Source organism: Chinchilla lanigera, unplaced genomic scaffold (assembly GCF_000276665.1).
Source record: "Chinchilla lanigera isolate Chin_1 unplaced genomic scaffold, ChiLan1.0 scaffold00038, whole genome shotgun sequence".
Lineage (NCBI taxonomy): Eukaryota > Metazoa > Chordata > Mammalia > Rodentia > Chinchillidae > Chinchilla > Chinchilla lanigera.
In genome coordinates this window covers 4,548,872-4,568,871 of record NW_004955439.1, presented here as the reverse complement: position 1 = coordinate 4,568,871, position 20,000 = coordinate 4,548,872, and the positions used below count along the sequence as shown (strand labels likewise).

The window sequence follows — 20,000 nt, the reverse complement described above, 5'->3', positions numbered from 1 at the left end:
GGAGTGGAAATGAAAATTAAATGATACATTGAATATGAAACCACAAATAGAATGCCTGAAACATGGTAAATGCTCAGCACTGAAGATGGTAGTTCTTTTTATATGGTCGTGGTTTCTCCTGGGTGTCCCCAACATAGGTGAGCAGCACCCCTCGTCTCTCCTGACCTCCTGCCAATGCCTCTGTGCATGCTCCATCATGTCTCCGTGACCTCACCAGGAATGCTCTGTGGGTGTAAATGTCTTGTATGGCTGCTTAACTATATCAGTGCAATCTCCAGGCACAGTCTTCAATATAATTATATCCCATAATAATTGATGGGACGCATAGGAAAATTGAATCCCACTGCTGCCACGCAGATAGGTAGAGACAACATCCAGCAGAAAGCACACACACTTTTCTCCTGCTTCCATTGTCCACTCAAATGGAACCAACTCCCTCCAGGAGTGCACAGACCCCTCTTCCCAATCGCCTGATTCCTTACTCCACTCTCCTGCACTGTGGGAGACAGTCTTGGAACCAAGGAAGGCCCAGAACGACACACCCAGCACCCATTCCCTTTGAGCAACAATACGATAACAATGGCATTTTCCTTGCTCTATCTGGACTTTTCCCTTCTAGCTTTAAGGAGGACAAGAACCTCTGTGATACACAAAGGCAGAATGGTACATGGAAATGGAATATGTTTTCAAGTCAAGTACAGTGCAAGCTAAAGTCCAATTTCATCATTTATTCACTGTGTTATTTAGACAGTTTACAGTATTCCCACGCCTCTGCCCCTTCACCTACAGACTAGGGAAAAAATTACCTTTCCGGCTAGGTTATTGTGAGAAGTAGAAATTATGTATGTCAAGAGCTGAATATACAGCAGGTGCTCCATTAGTAACAGCAACCATTATAGTTGCAGCCAAGAGTACAGGAAAGCTGTGGCTCTCTTGGAGAAAGAAGGCATTTTTGACTTTGATGAAAGTCTAGGTCTGCATTTTTGTATTTTGCTTCAGAAACTTACCTTCATCCTCACCCCTCCTATCCAAACCTAATAAACCTGTCCCTCCCATCTGAACCTGTGTCCTCTGCGGACACAGACACCCTCCCCATATAGTCAGTGCCATCACTGTTGTTCCCTCTGTGATTCCTCCAGTCAAGGAAAGCTGATGCTGCACAGCGCTGATTTTAACCCCGGGAAAAGCTGACCTAGGACATTCAGCATTTCCATTCTGCCTGGGGTAACTTGTGCCTTCACTTTCTCTTTCCTAGGCCAAGAAAGAGCAGACCACTAAAAGATCACGTTTCTTTTTTCATTTAATGAAGCCAAGGACAATAATAGGAAAGATTTACCTAAAAGGGAAGAAAGCCGGGTAAATAAACATATCCCACAAGCAGCTGCTTTCCTGAAAGAGTTCAAGAAACCTCTTCTTTTTAGGTTGTTTGTTTTTTGAGGCAAGGTCTCACTCTAATTCAGGCTGGCCTTGAACTCCTGGTGATCCTCTTGCCTCAGCTTCCCAAGAGCTGGGATTACAGGCATGCACCACCATGCCCAGCCTAGGAGGCTTCTTAAACTTAGAGCTCCTATCTACCTTAATCAAAAATTGTCTTTTCATCTGAACAACTAATTCAAAAACAATAATATGCAATGTAACAATCATTGTTAAATTCCTACCACCTGTTGAACGACGCTTTGTATCGTTTCTAATGGGTTTTTTTTTATTACTTTCCATTCTCTTTAACTGTTTGATCAACCTTGCATTCTTAATTCTGGTAATCTGAGCAACTTCATTGAAGAAAACAATATATAATATAACAACTATTGTTAATTCTTATCATTTTGTTTTGAAATCCTGTATCATTTCTATTGTTTTTGTGTTGTTTTGTTTTTCTTTGTTGTTGCTATTTTGTTATTGTTTTTCTTATTCCCTTTAAAATAAAAAAATTGTCTTTTTTTTTTAACATTCTCCAACTATACATTTGAAAGCATGGAAGCAAATAAATTTAGGCAAAATGCGATGTTATTCTATAATTTTTCATCAAAACTCCCTAGCCCTGGAATTTGATTCTTCTAGTAATATGAGCACAAAAGGACAGATATAGAATCTAAAACAGGGATCAGTAAAAATGCCCAAAATATTGAAATTTTAAAAAGACAGCCTAAACTGGGCGTGTAATCCCAACACTCAGGAGTCTGAGGCAAGAGGATCTCTGGGAGTTTGAGGCCAGCCTATGCTACACAGTGAGTTCACACTGGACTATACAGCGAGACCCTGTCTCAAAACCTCAAAAACCAAAAAAAAAAAAAAAAAGAAAAAACCAAATAAATGACAGCATATAAGCAGAATTCAGGAATCTGATCTACCAGGAGTTACTGTTTAATTTAGACTTAGTTATCAGTTTTTTATGTAATGATTACATGAAATCTTGAAACATGATGTGTGTTTCTCCTAAAAGTTAAAGTACATATTCTAAAATTGAGCTTGCATAGAATCTTACAAGTTATTTCTCTTATAAAAGAAATCCATAAGAAATGTAAATTTATAAAACTGGTTAGTAATTGTTTATAACTGATGAAATGTTGAGCATAAAGTAGTTAAATTATGCTCCTGATCTTCTGCTGCCAGTAGAAGAATCCACGAGGTCCTTCAATATGCTGCATCAAGGGGCCCTTTGCCTGCCCAACAGAGCAATCGCTTTCCGGAAGTTACTCTTCCTGCCAGTAGATGCAATGAGACACCCTCCCAAGCTTGGGCCAGAGACCCGGGGCGAGGAAAGGCCTGGCCAGGAGAGGAAGGAGCCTTTCCGGATGGACACACTGCGTGGCAGATGCTTCTAGGGAGCTTTTTGGAAAGACTCTGACTCTGGCAATTAAAATTAGGGAAGACATGTGAAGCGTAAACTCTGAGCAAGTACATTCTCTGAGACAAAGAATAAAAAAGCACCTACAAAAAAGGAGTTTCCTAGCACAGATCAACACAGATGAAGCCACACAGAGCTGGACAAAGCACACAGGTGTGCATACATTCTCTCTCTCTCTTCCTCTCTCTCTCTGAGCACACAGTCCCTAGCCCTACCTGACCAAATCAAACACCATAGCAGTCGTTCCCTTTTGGGGGAAGAAGGAACAGTACTAAGGATTGAACCCCAGGCCTTTACACTGAGCTACATCCCCAGCCCATTTTTTATTTTGAGCCAATTTCTCATTAGGTTGGCCATCCTAGGCTTGAATCTGCAATCTCCCTGCCTCAGCTTCCCAGAGTGCTGGGATTACAGAGGCTCTTGGCTTCACTGACATTTTCAAAAAATCAGTTGAAGAACTGAGACCAGGACACACATCTCTTTGTTCTTCTTCCCAACCCCAAGATAAACTTCCTACTCCCTTTTGCACATGCGCCAACTAACTCTCAATCCCCTCTAGATATGAAGATTTCCTCCAGTATCTTGTTGGCCATAACTAGGCCATATCTTTATTCCTACACCAATCTCCAGGGCCACCACTATTTTTCAGAGTCATCAAGATTCTGCACCTAGGATGGAAAATGGGAAGCCCAGAGAAATCATTCTAGATAAGAGCAAGGAAGAATCTGGGTGTGGTGGTACATGGCTGTAATCCTAGCACTCGGGAGGCTGAGGCAGTAGGATCTCTGTGAGTTTCAAGGCCAGCTTGGCCTATATAACCAATTTCAAGGTCAGCCTGCTTTCTTTACATAGCAAGACTCTGTCAAAAAACAAAAAATACAAAACAAAGAGAGAGAGAGCAAGGAAGAAGATGGGTACGCAACTAACAGTGTCTGTATTTATTACAACTTGTTTTGAGACTCAATAAAAAGTGCTTTCTGAAACTTGGTCTGTACATACATCACACAGTGTACAAAATGAGTGTGTTTGTGTGTTGTGACAATGGTACAACTCAGCACCTTTGGGTTCCAGAGCAAAATTTCTGAATGAGTGTTCTCCCTCCTAATTGTGCCATCAGCAATCCCAAGTCATCAAATGCTGCAGTCAGAATAAGAGTGCAGGGAATAAAGCGGCTGTGCAGACCTCTGAGCAGGTTGACATACTCCTAGAGCTTGTTTTAAAGGCTAATCCCTCTCTGCACTGTGACCCAACCACCGGAACCAAAAGGGCCCACTCATGGGACTACAGGCATCTCTCCCCACCAGGTCCCAACAAGCTTCGCCTTTGCCCAGCACATACTATCTCCAGCAGCCTGACTGGCCTTCAGTTACAACTTTTGGGAAACTATTTCAGGAGGCTAAAGCACTGCTAAAAAGGGCACCAGTCTCAGGGAGAGGAAATGCTACCCTGTCCCCAGTGTTTCTGTACAGCTGGTATCCAGCTAGTCTCCCCAGGCAAATGGATCCGTGTTTTCAAGTTGAGCTCCTGAAGGAAACAAAATGTCAGTCATCCTCCAATTAATAGCTGCTTCTTGGAAAATAAGTTTAAAAGATTCATCTTATCTTCTGATCCTGTTACTGTGTGATGAACAAGTATTTTCCAGGCTCTTGTGTATGATGAGCAATGAACTGCAAGGGTACACTAGACAGCATGTGGAAAGTGGCTGCATTCATTGAAGATCATGGGAAACTGTACTCAGGGCAAGTCCCTGCTGTCGAAAGAAATGGCACAAACAGAAAGATGGTTCCAGGGTGAGAGGATAGCAAAAGCACTGCACACAGATGCCAGCACACAGCAGCCTCAGGCCCCAATAAATCAGACTTTCAGAATGTAAAGGATGTGCACCTCAGCCCAGGTGCCTCCCTGGGATCCCTAGGTATGATTAACAGGAAGCACTGACACTGTGTTGAGTCATCTCAGCAGCTCTCAATGCACGCGCTTGTCTCAGAAATCACTGAGCTTAATCACAGGTAGTGCATAATCACAAACCCTTAAAAAGGTTTGAGGAGGGTGAAGGTGACTGAAGGTCAGGCTCGGAGATTCAACACAAAATGCTCTCTCTCAGAGCATCAGAGGCCTCTTAAGCTACTGTTACTCTATTTTTCCCTCTCTTAGGACAAGGGAAGATGGCGTGGCCGTAGGACGGTGTTCAAAATTAAATGGATGGAAGGGAGTGACTTCCTCAGCTCTACTGTTTCTAACTGTACTGATCCCAAGTCAAATAAATTCAAATTTGATTAAAAGTAACCAGTTTGGGGTGCAGATACCCCAGAAGTACCATTATTATCCCAGGGGCTACCCAGACACCCCAGGAGAGTCTTCCCAGTACCAGGAAGTGTCAGGAGAGAATCGTGTTATAGGAAGGGACGCAGCAAGCAACTTCTCTCCCACTTGCTGCAGGGAGGATTTGCTCTTTAGTTCATAAACTGCCCACCTATGTGTAATAAATAGGTGAGCCTGCTTTTCCATTTTGGGATACAAATATAACTGCATTTCTTCCTTACTTTCATTTAGCCATCAAGACTCTCCACAGGAAGCAGAAAGGCCTCTGATCTGCCTAAAACCAAAGAATCCCCTGCTCTGCTTTGGCCTCAGGTTTTCCAGATACAGAATTCGCAATGATGCTGGCTTCAAAGCATGCACTCTGCACCAAAAGAGTCCTCCAAAATTCTCATGTTATCCATTTCTCCTGGCCAGTGGGTGGTTTAGATGTAAAGCAAAAGAAACTTTCTCTTCTAGAAAGAGGATTTCACAATGTCTGGGAAGAAACCCTCCCCAGCCATCTCTCTCCCCCAGTGGCCTCTCTTGGCGTATGTTCCTGAGTGTTAGTCACTCGTCCCTGGCTGGTAAGGAAAAATGCATCTGGGATACAAAAATACCAGCTCTGAGTTTGTGGACATTTCTCTTTGAATGTGTGAGGCGTTGAAGACTATTAATAGAATATTTGGCATAATTTTGGAGTTCATCTTTTTTCCTCAAGGATTAAAGGAAGAAAACTCCCTTTCTCATTTTTTGATTTTACTTAGATTATAATGTGACAGTGTCACTGATTTAAACTCTAATTTGAGAGATTTAAAAGCAATTGCTTGAGAAAAAAAGATATTTGGTATTTTGAAAAAAAACAACTACTTCAGAATGATTTTTGACTTCTCATTCCTAGGAAGAAACAAAGCTAAATGCTTTTAATCCCAAAAGTGCCCTTTCACAATTGCTTGGATCATGGCTGCAAGGCAGACATTGAGAATTACTCAGAGGATGTCTCTCTAGTAAACACATCTGTCTTGCTATAGCTTTGTTTTTCTCAGATAATACTGGCAAGTAAGGTAGAAAGCTCAGATGCTGTGGGACGATAATGCCAGTGAGTCATTCTTACAGGATTTTTTCATCTGAAACTAGACTTTGCTTCAAGTATGACCTTTAAGATGACGCATAACATTAGTCACCTGATACAAGATTGCCAACAGTCACGTTTGGTGAACAATAAATGTCAGACAATTCCTATTCTATTTAACTAAGACCATCTTCACTAGCCTGACTGAGAGTTAAATTTGAAGACGTATCACAGTAGTCTGTAAATTGTAAAGCCCTGCATCAATATGATCTTGTCTTTATTAATTGCAATCCAAAACCCATACCTAGGTACAATAACTTCATCTTTACATGCATAAAGTTCTTCCAGTTTTAGGTCCTGATTTATGCTTTTCCAAGATTCTCAAAGTCTCTTGCTCCTTGAATGTAGGCTTTGATGTTTGGAATCATGTCTGTACTGCTGTAGTTTCTAACACCACGTGCAAGTAATAGGTACTCTGACTAGCAAGTAAATATTCCTTGAAAACTGAGCCTGGGAGACTTAAGTGGATCCCTAGGGGGCAACATAGTCAAACACTTCGGAAGAACCTGCATTCAGCCAGTAGAGGGCGATGGTAACAGGAAGTAGGTGATTTCCCCAATGAAGGAAGTTGTGCCAAGGTGCAAATGGATGCCAGGATACAAGCTATAAAGAAGTTGGAAATATCCAGCTAATCCAGCTAATCCACCTAATTTTGACAGTCGTGTCCTTGGATTTCAGCACAATATATGCATGTTACGTTATCGCACACAATGCCACATTAAGTTTTAGAATAGCATTTAATCTTTTACACAACTTCTCCCAACCCAGAAGTTGACAGCTAAAAAGATTTATAACTTTTTTTGTTTGTTTGTTTGTTTCCTGTACCGGGAATCAAACTCACGACCTTGCGCTTGCCGGGCAGGCACTGTGTTGCTGAGCTAAATCTCCAGCCCCCTATAACATATTATTTATGATAAGCTGCTTCTCTGGTAAAACTCAGGAGGATTAAAATGATAATAAACAAACTTTTGATGAATAGCATCTGGAAAAGTGACCTGGGAAGCACAACACATAAACAATGTAAGTATTTAAAAATATTTAATCTTTGAGGCAGCACTAGAACTCAAACTCAGGATGCTGTACCCTCAGCCACCTCACTGTACCACCATTGATGTATTCACTCACTCAGTAAAATTTTATTGACTACTCACTAGGGACTTTTCCTAGTCCTTACTGCCAGAGAGACACAGAGACGAAAGTCACAGTGACAAAAGACGCAACCCTCTCCTTCAAGAGCTCGTTTTCCAAAGAAGCATAGAGACTAATAAACAGGTGGTTACAGTCCAGTATGACATAGCCATGACAGGGAAGAGTCATTCAATGTAAACTGGACAGGCCAGTGAACAGGAGTAGTCCTATTGAAGGCCTTAGTGGTACCACTCATTTTATGACCATGTATCAGAAAATTGTCATAATCTACGATGTCTACATACACACATCAAACAAAATACATACATACATAAAATTTATGGATGGTATCCTCGTGTCCACTGTTTTGAAAGGTCTATCTGTACACCTACACTGGCAAACTTGACTTTAAGCCAAGATTGAGGGCTGAATAGGAGGAGCAGGCAATTAAAAAAAGAAAGATTAGAGCTGGTACAGGGATTGAGCGAATAGGGCAAACGTGCGGGGGGCTGCTGAGAAAGCTCTCCATGGCTGGAACAGAGGTCTGAAAACCAGTGATGAAAAGAAGACTAAGTGCCAGACAGGTGACCCAAATGGCCAGAAACAAGTGGGAGATACGTCAAGAATGACTCAAGGATTTTCACTCAAGTCACAAGGCAGATAGTGATATCATTACCCTTAAATAAATTCCAGAAGAGATGGGACTGCAGCTTGTCAGTGCTGCATTACTGGCACATTGTTCAATGACTGGTATGTAGTAGGTGCTCAACCAACACTGATGAAATGAATGACACAGATCATTCATCATTCGAAGCCTGAATTCCTGATGAAAAAACATGTCAAGAATGAGTTGGGAGGGGTGATGAGCAACAGGAAGCTGCACATATAAGATCAGAGCTCAAGGGAGAGATCTGAACTGAAGGTTTGGATTCAGGAAACATTTTAGTCATGTTCAGAGTAAGGAAAATGGAAGATCAAAAGACATCATGGTCAAATTCTGAGAAACACCAATGTTTAAAAATCCAGCAGAGGAACTTGGTTCTCAGAAGAGATTTGAAAAAATGGCAGGAAAAAAAATGGAGTTGAAGAACGTTTCACAAAGGAGACATCACAGGCCCCTGGAAGCCAAGTTGGATAAGGACCAAGACTTAGCCATTGAATTTTGCAACCAGGAGGTCAGAAGTCACATGGCTCTGGCTGATAGAAGTACTGAAATCCTGTGATGAAGTCTAGGTGAAGCCTCAGAAAGATGGGGTCTGAGAAAGAAACCAGGCAGTGATATGCCGGAAGTGGTCTAGCCAGGCTCAGGAGAAGCATGTGTTACATTTTCAGGAAGTTTGCAAGCTGCTTGTTAACACAGCCATTGTTAAAAATTAAATGACATAAACTTACAGATTGAACAAATGAAAAGAAAAAGCCCTCATCACTTCCGAATTATTTACATTTTACTATTATCTGTGCTGTTGAGGTTATATGTCTATTGTATCTGTAGAGAGGATAGAGTTATATAGCCATGTGCTGCTGCCCACCTCTTCCCAGCTCCACATTCAGTAACATCATGTGGATAGCTTACAGTTGGCGATGGTGAGAATATTTACCTCGCAGGAATTGGCTACTGTGTATTCCAGGGCTCTTTTTCTCCAGAGAGCTGATTGTTAACACCAGCATGCCACTGAGACCTGACCAGAAGGCACCACCCTCCCTGTTCCTCCCCCAGGAAGTACCCAGTGGTCCAAATCACAGAGTCAAGTCTGACTCAGAGTGGCAGTGATCTCAGTCCTCCTGGTGAGGTTTGAGGGGCAGGCAGCAAAGGATTAGACAAAAGCGTTCTCCACTCCAAGTATGCCAACGTCACAGCTTGGACAATTCTTCAGTACAAGTATAGGGGCAGGGGCCAGCTGGGTAGGACATATACAGAATTTGGTGGCCCAGAGGAAGTGAGTGCATGTTGCCTGGCCTGACTAATATCAGGGCCAGATAGAATCCAGGATCGGGGCACAGGCCAAGCTGGTGGCCTGGTCACCTGTAGTGTGTTTGGGTTGGGGACATCGAGTGGAAGCAGACTGACCCTGGGTCCTCTTCCCTCGTGGGGAGGGGTCTTTAGTCCACTTCCCAGCCTCCACCTGGCTGGTGCAAACCTGCAAGTGGCTGCAGGGAAACAGCATCTGACAACCAAGTGGTGGGAAGAAAGATTTATTTTTTTAAAAGAAAAACTAATAAAAATAAATTTTAAAAAATTTAATAGACAAAATGAAATCACTGAGGTATGAATCATTTGTTATACTTGATGGTATACAGAGGAGAGGAGGAAGCCGTGGGAGCTGAGTGCACTGTCTAGAGAACTAAAAAGTACGGTGAAAAATGCCAACCGGTCTGCTTTTCATTACTGCCTTATGTGGCAGTTCTAAGCAATGGCAGTTCCGCCCCCCACACAACTGATTATAACCCAGATGTACAGTTTTGACCACATTTTACGTAATCAGTTGTATTAGAACAGCTGACACAATCTTCTTTAGTTTCTTTTTGTGATGTTAATTTCATAGAATCACTTATTTTTAGAGACACAACTCATGTTTCCATTCATAGAACCCCATGTATCAGGTAGTCTATGATGTGCCACCTGTCTGTCATGCCTGAATGAAGAATATCCTTAAAGAAGTAGTATGAGCTTTGGAAGAGTTGGTAGAAGGCTTGTTTGGGATATGCAGAGAAAAACCAGCTGGTTATGAGTCACTTCTTTCCTATTAATCTACCGTTGTGCCCTGCATAGCAGAAAGAAGTTTTATGCATTAAAAGGTTTTTGAAAAAGACATGAGTGTACAGGTGTGGATGGGTTGACCTAGAAGCATATGCTGGTGTATATAAATGAAAAGGCATTAGAAGGGGTTTTCTACTGAACTGCTGGGAGCCTCAGTTTCTCCATTTGTAAAAGAGGGCTAACAGTTTCTGACCAGCTCTTCCAGGGATCCTGCAAAGGTCAAGCAGAAGCAGGTGCAGAAAGGGATAATTCAGAAAGGGCTGTATCAGTTTGGGGCTCCAAGGATGGAGGACTGGAGCCCCTGGCCAGCCTAACTGGGCCGGGGAAACATAGCTTTCAACCTAGAATTTCAATTTCCACCACAGATACAGTGTGGTTAGAAGAGCCTGAGGATATCAGAGGGTAAACTGGAACTGTAGGAACTAGGTCATAAAAGACAACGGAAAAAGGAGCCAGGTCAGCTCTCCAGACTGAGGCTCACCCCAGGAACAAAGAGAAAAAGAAGCTGAGAGAGACACAGGTAGGGCCTGGACCTCTGCACCCCAGGCTGTTGTGTTGGACTGGAAGGAGAAGGAAGGTTAGAGCCTGCTCCTCCTCCCCCATTTGCCAACTGGGAGATGCTATTTGTAACCAGAACCTTCTTCGATTTTCACTAGTTTGGCTATATTTTGGAAGGGTGGAGTTTTCTGCTATAAAGGCAGGTGGTGTGAATCCTGCCAAACCCCTCCAAATCTTCCAAATCAAATGGAAAATAAAACAAGCCAAGCACAGTGGCACTTGCCAATAATTCCAGTTATCTGGAAGCCTGAGGAAGAAGGATCACAAACTTGAGGCCAGCCTGGGCAACTTAGTGAGATCTTGTCCCCAAAATAAAATTTTAAAAGGGCTGAGGATATAGCATAGCACATGCCAGGCCCTGGGTTCCACCCCCAGTGTAGCAAAACAAACCAACGAAAACACACTCTGGCCATTTTTCAGCTGGCTACTGTAGAAGATTAACGACAATTTTTCTTCAACCCTCATAAACCTTTTGTGGGAATGGAGCCCATCATGAGCAACAGATTCACAAGAGAAAAACAGACAGACTTATTATTACGTGCACTTTGTTTGCACTTTGTATTCACTTGCAAGATACCCAGGGAATGAGAATTTTGCAGAAGTGGCTTTGAATTCCAGTTTACACAGCATCATCAATAAAGAACCATAGATTTATAGAGAAGTGACGCAACAAAGGAAAAGGACTTCAGTCTCTAGTAATGACAAACTAGGGGAAGATAAACAGCAAAGTCAAGTTAGTACAGCTGGTTAGTACTGATTTCTCTAATGCAACTTCCAGGCCCTTGAGGGTCCAAAGTTGTCTTCAGTGTTAACCTTTGATCTCCATGGTGGAAGGGGGCGGGGTGTCTTTTGTCTCTGTGAGTTTATGTGCTGATTTAGGCAAACAGAGGAGGGCAGAGGGCTAGCCCACACCTGCTTCTTAATTGCCTTCAACTCAACAATCTTGAGGCCAAGGAGGCATGCTCTGTTCTCCTGCATGAAGAACAGATCATGCACTTCAACAGAAAATGTAATTGTTTTCTTTACTATCCAAAAAATAAAAGGAAAGTCATTTCCCAAAAGGAGTTGATACTGGCCTGGTGACAACGGATCTATTATGATCCCTCTCTGCCTCTTGGACACTTGCTGGGGGCTAGGACTTTTCTACATGGGACAGAGGGGCTGAGAAAGCTGCCCTGCACTTCCAGGCCAGGCCATCCCAGAATGGAATTTTCTACAGAGATCTCCAGACCTTCTCTGTGGAGTTTAGGTAAGTAAAAGCAGAGACAAGTCACTATGGAAAAGAGCCAGCTCCCTTTCTAACTAGTGTGTTAACAGGATGAAGCTAAGAGGGGAACAGACAAATCAGATTCCAAGAAACAAGCCATCGAGGGAATGCAGGTAGCCCTGCGGCTCAGATGGTTGGCCCAGAACAGGTCATGAAGAGCCACAAATCTAATGACTCACTTTTCGTACCTGTAAATTACCAGTAAGCATCCCTCCCAGGTGAATCCCTCCTTCTCCTTGAGTCACCCACTGCCTCATTCCAGCACCCCAACCCATCTGTGCCACTTCGTAGTTTACACTTCCTGTGAGCTTGACATTGTGTCATTGGCAATTCTCAAAACATTTTTATCCTGGAAAACTTTGTGGATTAAGAAACACAGCCAAGAGCTCCCAATGATTACTGCCAAGGGTGGAATTAGCCTCATTATGTTTTTAGCATGAAGTGCCCAGCCTTACTGCTTCCTGTCCTCCAAATACCCTAATACCATATTTATGAAATATTCCAGGATCTCAGCAGGCAGGAATTCTATGGCAGAGGAAGAAAACAAAGGAGATGTCAAGGCTCATTAATCTCATCTGGTCCCTTTCTGAAAACTGACACACTGAGATTGCCCCAGTACCTTTTAAAGTTCCATGACATATAATGTAAATTTATACTTGTTTTGTATATGCACTGAATTAAGTTAGTTTTGATTCTGATATCCTGGCTCTAAAATAATCTGCTGTGGCATTTCCCCTGCCTGTTTGTCCTCTGAATGTTTCCATTCATTACGCTGCTCAGATTCATTGGCTCTCACATTGGGATGGCCAATGGACATAGAAAAACACAGCAGTATTAATTGAGTCCACTAAGGACTTTTCCTCAGTAAACTAAGCAGGAGTATAAGTTGCAGAAGCCATCACTAGAAAACAGACCTTCCCCCAACCTATCAGAAGCTGGCTCTCTGCCCCCAGCCATGTTCAAAGGCCTTTGCTATAAATGTGTGGAGGAAGTAAGCTGTAACCGCACAAGAGCTAAAAACATTACACTGGTTTCTGTGTGTGGTTTTTGTAAATCAGTTTCAGTATGTCATGTTTCCACCTCAAATGTGTGATAACAAGGTCAGGATCACAACGTAGAAGGCATGAAAACCCCCTGATGTAGTCCTGCTTGGCACCTTTCCGTACAATTTGTTTTTCCTTTGAGCTGACAATGAATCATGTGCTGACACTGGTGTAGCCACTATGTGGCAGGCAGGAAACTCACCTCTGAAGTCAAATCAAGCAAGAATGTTGCTACTGTGGATTGGCGCCTGGCACTAAGACTCTGTAAACTGCATTGCATAGAATTAGAAAACCAGATGTCAAAAATGTACAGCTGCTGCCTTGTAGCACTAAGCTATACAACATGCTAACAGTGCTTAATATCTCTTGCAAAATATAATTATAGATATTAATATTCTGAGAGCTTTCGTGGAAATAATTCACGTAGACCTAAAATAGTAAAAAAAAAAAAAAAAAAAAAGGCTGCATATAAACCTGAATTTGCTGATCTACAAAGGAACAGGAAGAAAGCCAGGAGTTAGCAACCCTATTAGGATCAGAAACAGTCTGCCCCGACTCCAGCTTGCAACCATTGAAGCTTTACCATCAGAGATAGTTAACCTCCACCCTCCCCTCCCCAAAATTAGATCTGCAGTCTAATGGGCAAGGATTTACGCATCAATATTTCCACTCCTACCACACTGCAGAAGTGAACATCCACTCACAGCCACAACTGTGGAGGCTGGGAGTGTTCCTTTTTAAATTCATTTATTTTATCATTTGAATGTAGTTGAGTAATTTTCCAGAGACAAAGGACCTGGCATAGATTAGGTAACTCACTACATCAAGGGCCAAAAATTTCACATCTGCGAATGTTCCATCTTGACTTGCTTGCAAAAAAGACTGTAATATTTATGCACAAGGGAGCTTTGGAAACAAGCAAGATAGCAACCAGGAAAGCCTCTTTCCAGACCCCACTGCTTCAAAAAAACACCTTAGAAAAGGTCTTGGACCATAAGAATAGTTGATCAGGAGCACATTACCCCTCTAAATTATCCTTACAAATTTTTTTTTCAAATGCTTTTTAAAATAGCTAATTATAATCGTTAGGACAATATTTATAGCACATACATATTTTCCACAAGATTTTAACAAAATAGTTGATTAAATATCTTGTCACTAGTTCAGGCACTGTCTAGTTATATAGTAAATGGCTGTCACTGCAGTGCTTCACCCTAATTTGTTTTGAATCAGACACCCAGACAACAGGGACACCTACTGGGTTACCTTGTTATCAGATAAGGTGTCCCACAGGACTTCTTTCCATGTTCTTGATTTCTGAACAAAGAATTCAACAAGACACCCAGGAAACCAGAAAAGGCAGTAAAGGTGTACATTTATTGAAGAAAAAAAAAGAGGTATTCTCTACAGGATGAGAGTGGGCTGGTGAAAAGGTTTACAGGGGACAGAGGATAAAGGGAAAGGGGCCTTTATTATTCAAAATTCCTGGGTTGTCTTTCACATCACACAAATAAGATATTGGGACAGTTGTCCTGTCAGAAACTAAGTTGGCTTTATGAAAGATGTACACTGTCCTAAGGAAAAATGTATTTGGCTTCCTTCTAGATGTAAATGAAATATCAGGAATCATGTCTTTTGACTGGTTGTTTCCACACGCAAATGAAAAATTGGAAAGAGCACCAGTGATTGGTCATGCCAACAACACCAGATTCAAATGAGGCATTGAAAAGAGCAGTTTTCTGATTGGTCCACAGTGCTCAACCATAAGCCTGATGTCATTTTGGGTCTCATATTCTATGCATGTCCTTGTTAGAGAACATCTTATTCATCCTGTTAGCCATGAGTTTTATGACCTTTGATACATTCCACCCACTTAGTTTGTCCCACCCCTAATCTCCTACCTCAATCTGTAATCAACTAGCACTGATTCCAAAGGATTGGACTGGCCTTGTTTGGCATGTCACCTGCCTCCTGTCTATAGCAGTATAGACTGAGGGTGCCTATCCTACCCAGCCACTCACTGGGCCCTTCTAGAAAATGAAATATGAAAAACTTTTCCCATCACCAGCCCAACAATTTGTGAAATGGGTGCTGCCCAGGATCACGGCCCATGACCCACCATTCTCACTCAGGGCCATGGAATTGGGCCTCACAAATAAGAAACAGTGCCCTGATAGGTCCCCAGCCTTTATTGTACCTCTGCCAGAAGCCTGGCATCAACCCAGTCCCATTCTTTCTGATACTCCAGAGTACTACAGGACTTAATGTTTACCCTGCTGGATTTTGGACTTGCTTTAGTCCTTTGTATCCCCCTGCTCCTAACTTTTGGAATGAAAATGTTTATCTTGTGCCATTAAATGTTGGAAGTATTTAACTTTGTTTTCATGTGCAAATGAGTTTACGTTAAGAGTTTGCCTTAAATCTTAGAGGAGACTTTGGACTTGGATTTTTCAGCAATGCTGAAACTGTTAGGATTTTGGTAGTTCTGGCAAATGGATTAAATACCTTTTGCCTAAAGGGATGTGCATGAGTCTTTGGGGGACCAGGATGAGAATGTTATGGTTCTAATGTAATATCATGTTGGTAGATTTAATACTGGTTCTTAAAGATTGTTAAACCTATGTTATAATGTCCAAGTTGTAAAATGATATAAATAAACACGTCTTTATATCTAAAAACTGATTTTAAAAAAATCTGTCTGGTTGCCAAGTTGACAAGGGGTGGATTGTAATGGTTGATAGATTGTGTCAACTAGAGAAGTTTAAAAGTTTAATTCAGGGGCTGGGGATTTAGCTCAGCGGCAAAGCGCCTGCCTGGCAAGCGCAAGGTCGTGAGTTCGGTTCCCGGTACCGGAGAAAAACCAAAAAAAAAAAAAAACAGTTTAATTCAACAGGGAGCCAGGGTCTTTACTTTGTAAAACTCCTGAGCTTATGAGAGAGAAAGCCATAGAGATGGTGTGGGTTAAAGGATTCTCCACCTCCCCCCAGGGTGGAGAGCCTACATACAATATAAGGGAGATAAAGAGGCTTGCTTCTCCCCTCTTTTGCTCTTGTTGTTTTTGCTGTCTTTGGCTGCCTTGAACTGCTGCTCCTGTGCCATGCCATCCCACCCTGCCTTGGAGCCAGCTGATTATGGACTGAAACCTCCACAAACTGTGAGCTAAATAAACCTTTCCTATGTTAATTTTGGGCATTGGGTATTTTGTCTCAGGAAAAAAAAACTAAGACACTTGTTTAACTCCAGGTGATTCGGCCTCCTGACCAAAACCTCCTCACCTGGTACAAGTCTTTATCTAGGAATGGCACCTGCCCTGGGACCTGGCCTCCAGGCACTATGACCTCTAAGCCTTATTGCTTCTTTCAAGCCCTCTGAGTTTTCTGTAAAGAATTCTAAGGATGTGACTTCAACAAGTTTTTTATCCTTTGTTTCCTCAACTGTAAAATGAGAGAAACTACATGTTTTCAAAATGAAGATGTGATAAAAAGCAAAAAGAAACTTTGCCATTAACCTTGGGATGAAATGACCTCCACCACCTCTTCTTAACTGACAAAGAACAAGTCCCTAAATTCAGGGTATACCCAGAGAATGTCCTTAAATAAAAAGTGGCCCTTGGACTGGTTCATCTTTCTCACTCAGCTGGAGGTACTTAGCAGTTGGGCAATGTAACTTTCCTGCTCTGACCTGTAGATCCAGCAGGAGAGCTACAGAGCAGTAGAAAACATTTTCTTTCCCTGCCTCCAAGGAAAGGAAATGTAGCAAAGCACAGAGGGAAAGCTATTGACCTTGGAGACAGACCAGGCCGCCTGTCCTCCGGCCCCATAACAGCTCTGAGTTTCCTGTAAACCAGGATGACAGCACATACTCCCAGGACCCATAGAAACATTGGAGGTGGTGTTAGAAAGTGGTCTGAGTATTCTTAATAACAACTCTCCAAAAGCCATGAAGGATGTCTCGGTTAGCATGAATGGTCAATGTGTTTTTCCTCAATCAGCAATTTTACTACTAGGTCATCATTTTGGAAAAAGATAAATCAAACCTCCTTCCTTTAATATTTATTACCTTATTTGGCTTTTTTAGGAACTGAAATTTGCATTCAATGTAAGTGAAAGGGAAAAATTTTGACAGTTTAAATCTGTCAGAATCTCAGTTCACCCCAGGTTCCTGTTGTTTCTTTAATCAGAAGTCATTTTAAAACAAAAGTTGAAAAGATTTTACTCTAGAAAATAAAACAAAGTGAGAAGCTAATGATAAAAATATGATCTGGGTTCCTAATTTCAGGCCAGAGTTGACCTTCAAAACTTCACTGGAAGATGGTAAGGTTATAAGGTCCTCAGGTGGCACTTTGGGGATACTGTGGCATGTAACACCACAGTGAGGGCTCTTGGGGTTCTTCTAGGGCTGCATCTGCTGCCTCACAGGCTGGCAGGTAGTAGGGGGACCAACTCATACTTGTTTGTCCATACTGTCCTGGTTTTAAAGCTGAAAGCCCCAGATTCAAGTAATTCCTCTGGTCCAAGCAACTTAGGACAGCTTGTCAACCTTCTCATGTCCCCTAACTTTTCAGCTCATTCTACAGTCCAGCCTGCCTAATCTACTCCACAGACTTTTTCTTAAATTTTTTTTCTTACCTGTTCAACAAAAGACAAAAAAATACAGCAGGAAAAAAGTGTTTAAACAATTACTTTGCACAGCCATGGCCTGGGGCAGAAGGCAGTGGGCCTGACTCTTTTTCAAAAGGAGTAAGCACTAACTATCACAGGTGACTGTGTTGAATCTTTAAAGAAGATTCATTGGCACCACTTACCCACACTTCACTTCCTCTTCATGCCCTTTCTTCTGTGGTGTGTGGAGCAGAGGAGGAAAGCTTGTTTCCTCTTTCCAACCAGAGGAAATGTATTTGCAAGAAAAATGAACCTTAACAGCAAATTCCTCTTGCTTGATACTTTTCTTAAAGTGTACTTTGCTGGGGAGGAGTCGTTCATTTTGGTGATCAAAATAATTTATCTATGTTGTCAAACCTAGAAACATAGAAAAGAAATTTTTTTTAAAAAACACACATAATCAGAGAAGATTCCTTTTTAAAATACACCTGATATCAACACAAGCAGTGGACATTTCAGTGAGTCAGATGAGTCACACTGTAATTCTGTAGAGCTGCAGCAGCCAAGAACCTTCTATGGGCCTTTCATGTAGCAAACACAGCAGCAAACACATTTCTTTTGTTGCTAAACAACAGCAACTCTCCTCCTGTATGGTTCTGAATTCACAAGAGAGCCATGAATTCATCCATCCATCCACAAATATTTTCAGATTTCTAATATGATGTAGGCACCCCAGGAAGAAGGCTGGATCAGGCACTATCTTCTTGGCCAGGAAGTACCTAAGCAAGAATAAGGAGTTGTACCAACCCAATGGGAAGAAATAAGGCCTGGTCAAGAGTGTTGACCTTGGAGAACCAGGGAATTAGCCTCATCTGGGAGGCTGGGAAACCTTCCTGCAGACACTGTACTTATGCCAAGACATGAAGGCTTAATACAAATTGGCCAGGTAAAACAGAGAAAAAAAGATGATTAGGAAGAAGTAACAGCCTGTGAGAAGACACCCAGATTGCAGAACACCTATCCTTGAGGGGTAATGTGCAATAAGGCCAGGGTAGATACACTCAAGGGCAGAGGAGAGGGTGGTAGGAACTGAGGATGCTGGGGAAGGAAGCAAGACAGAAATGGTCAGGTTTTAACTTTCCTGGTCAAGTTGGGCCTTCTGTCAAGGAGCGAGTAGAATCCTACCAAGGCTCTTCAACAGTGGCAGGACAGGCTCTCTGCTGAGCTGAGCAAGCTGAGGAGCACATAGACAAAGGAAAGTTCCTAGAAGTAACATCCTGAAAGGCAAGGAAGAGATGACATGTTCCACAGGGGTCCGGGCTATAGACGCCATAGAACTTGGTGATAGACTACATGTGGACCTGGAACCCCAATGCCAGCTTGTAAAAGGAGAGTGCTCAGGTTCTGAAAGCAGCAAGGCCAGCCCCCAGTGCGGGCCAGCTTAGTGACAGGTGAACTGAGCTGTTGGCACAGCTGAGCCCCATACTTGGCTTAATGCTCTGTGTCACCGTCTTGAAATGCTTCAGGATTTTGAACCAGCCCTGTGTTCTCACTCTGCACTAGGCAAATGAAGTACATGGCCATGCCCAGGAAATTCTGATGTATGCAGAATCACTTGTTAGTGGTACATGAACTCCATCCAAGGCCTTCAGATTGTGTATTCACTCTACCAAGCAGCACAGGAGCACAGAGGTGGCTCAAGGCCCCCAGCTCAGTGTAGCTGCTGCCTGTGGATGTCAAGATTGGCCTGTAGGTAGAGTTTACATGAGCAAGGTGACACAGGAGACTTACAGTACACTAGTTCTACAGACACTGAGGGATATTTGAATAACATGAGCTTAGTGGTCCCTACTTGACTAAAACAGGAATTTCCCTCACCCAAGTTTCATTTAGTTTAATAAGTCAAGCTAAACATTTCTATAAGTTCAAGTCAAGTGGTTCTACCACATGGTAGAAAAAGACTTCTTAAAAATGAGTGTTTTATTATTTTATTTGGTTAAGAATGTCATAGCATGCCTAAGTCTGATACAACACAAAATTTGCATTTAAAAGAAAATTAGTATAGGAAGGATTTAAAAGAAATTTTGTGAATACAGCTGTGCTTATATATTTCAAAGAAAAAAGTTAGAGCTTTATCAAAACTTAAAATATAACACAAAAGCTGATTATTCAAGGAACTGTCTATAAGGTTTTGTATAAAATTGCTATACAAAATTTCCTAAGCCTGTACTCTATCATGGACCACATAATAATTGTTATTTTTATCGTTATATTAAAAATATGTTAAGAATAACAAGTATAGATCATCACTAGAATGGTCATTTCTTTGGTGGTTTTATATTTACTTACAGCAGCAACTAATTATGAGAA

The 20,000-nt window shown here is 42.0% G+C and overlaps 1 long non-coding RNA gene across 1 annotated transcript in view; it reads right to left on the bottom strand.

Moving 5' to 3' along the window:
* The window catches only part of LOC102016312, a 55,512-nt gene that overhangs the window by 9,450 nt on the left and 26,062 nt on the right, over positions 1-20,000 (bottom strand). The window contains exon 3 of the long non-coding RNA XR_261972.1: positions 17,834-18,047. This is a non-coding gene — a long non-coding RNA (uncharacterized LOC102016312). The remainder of the gene's footprint in view (positions 1-17,833; positions 18,048-20,000) is intronic.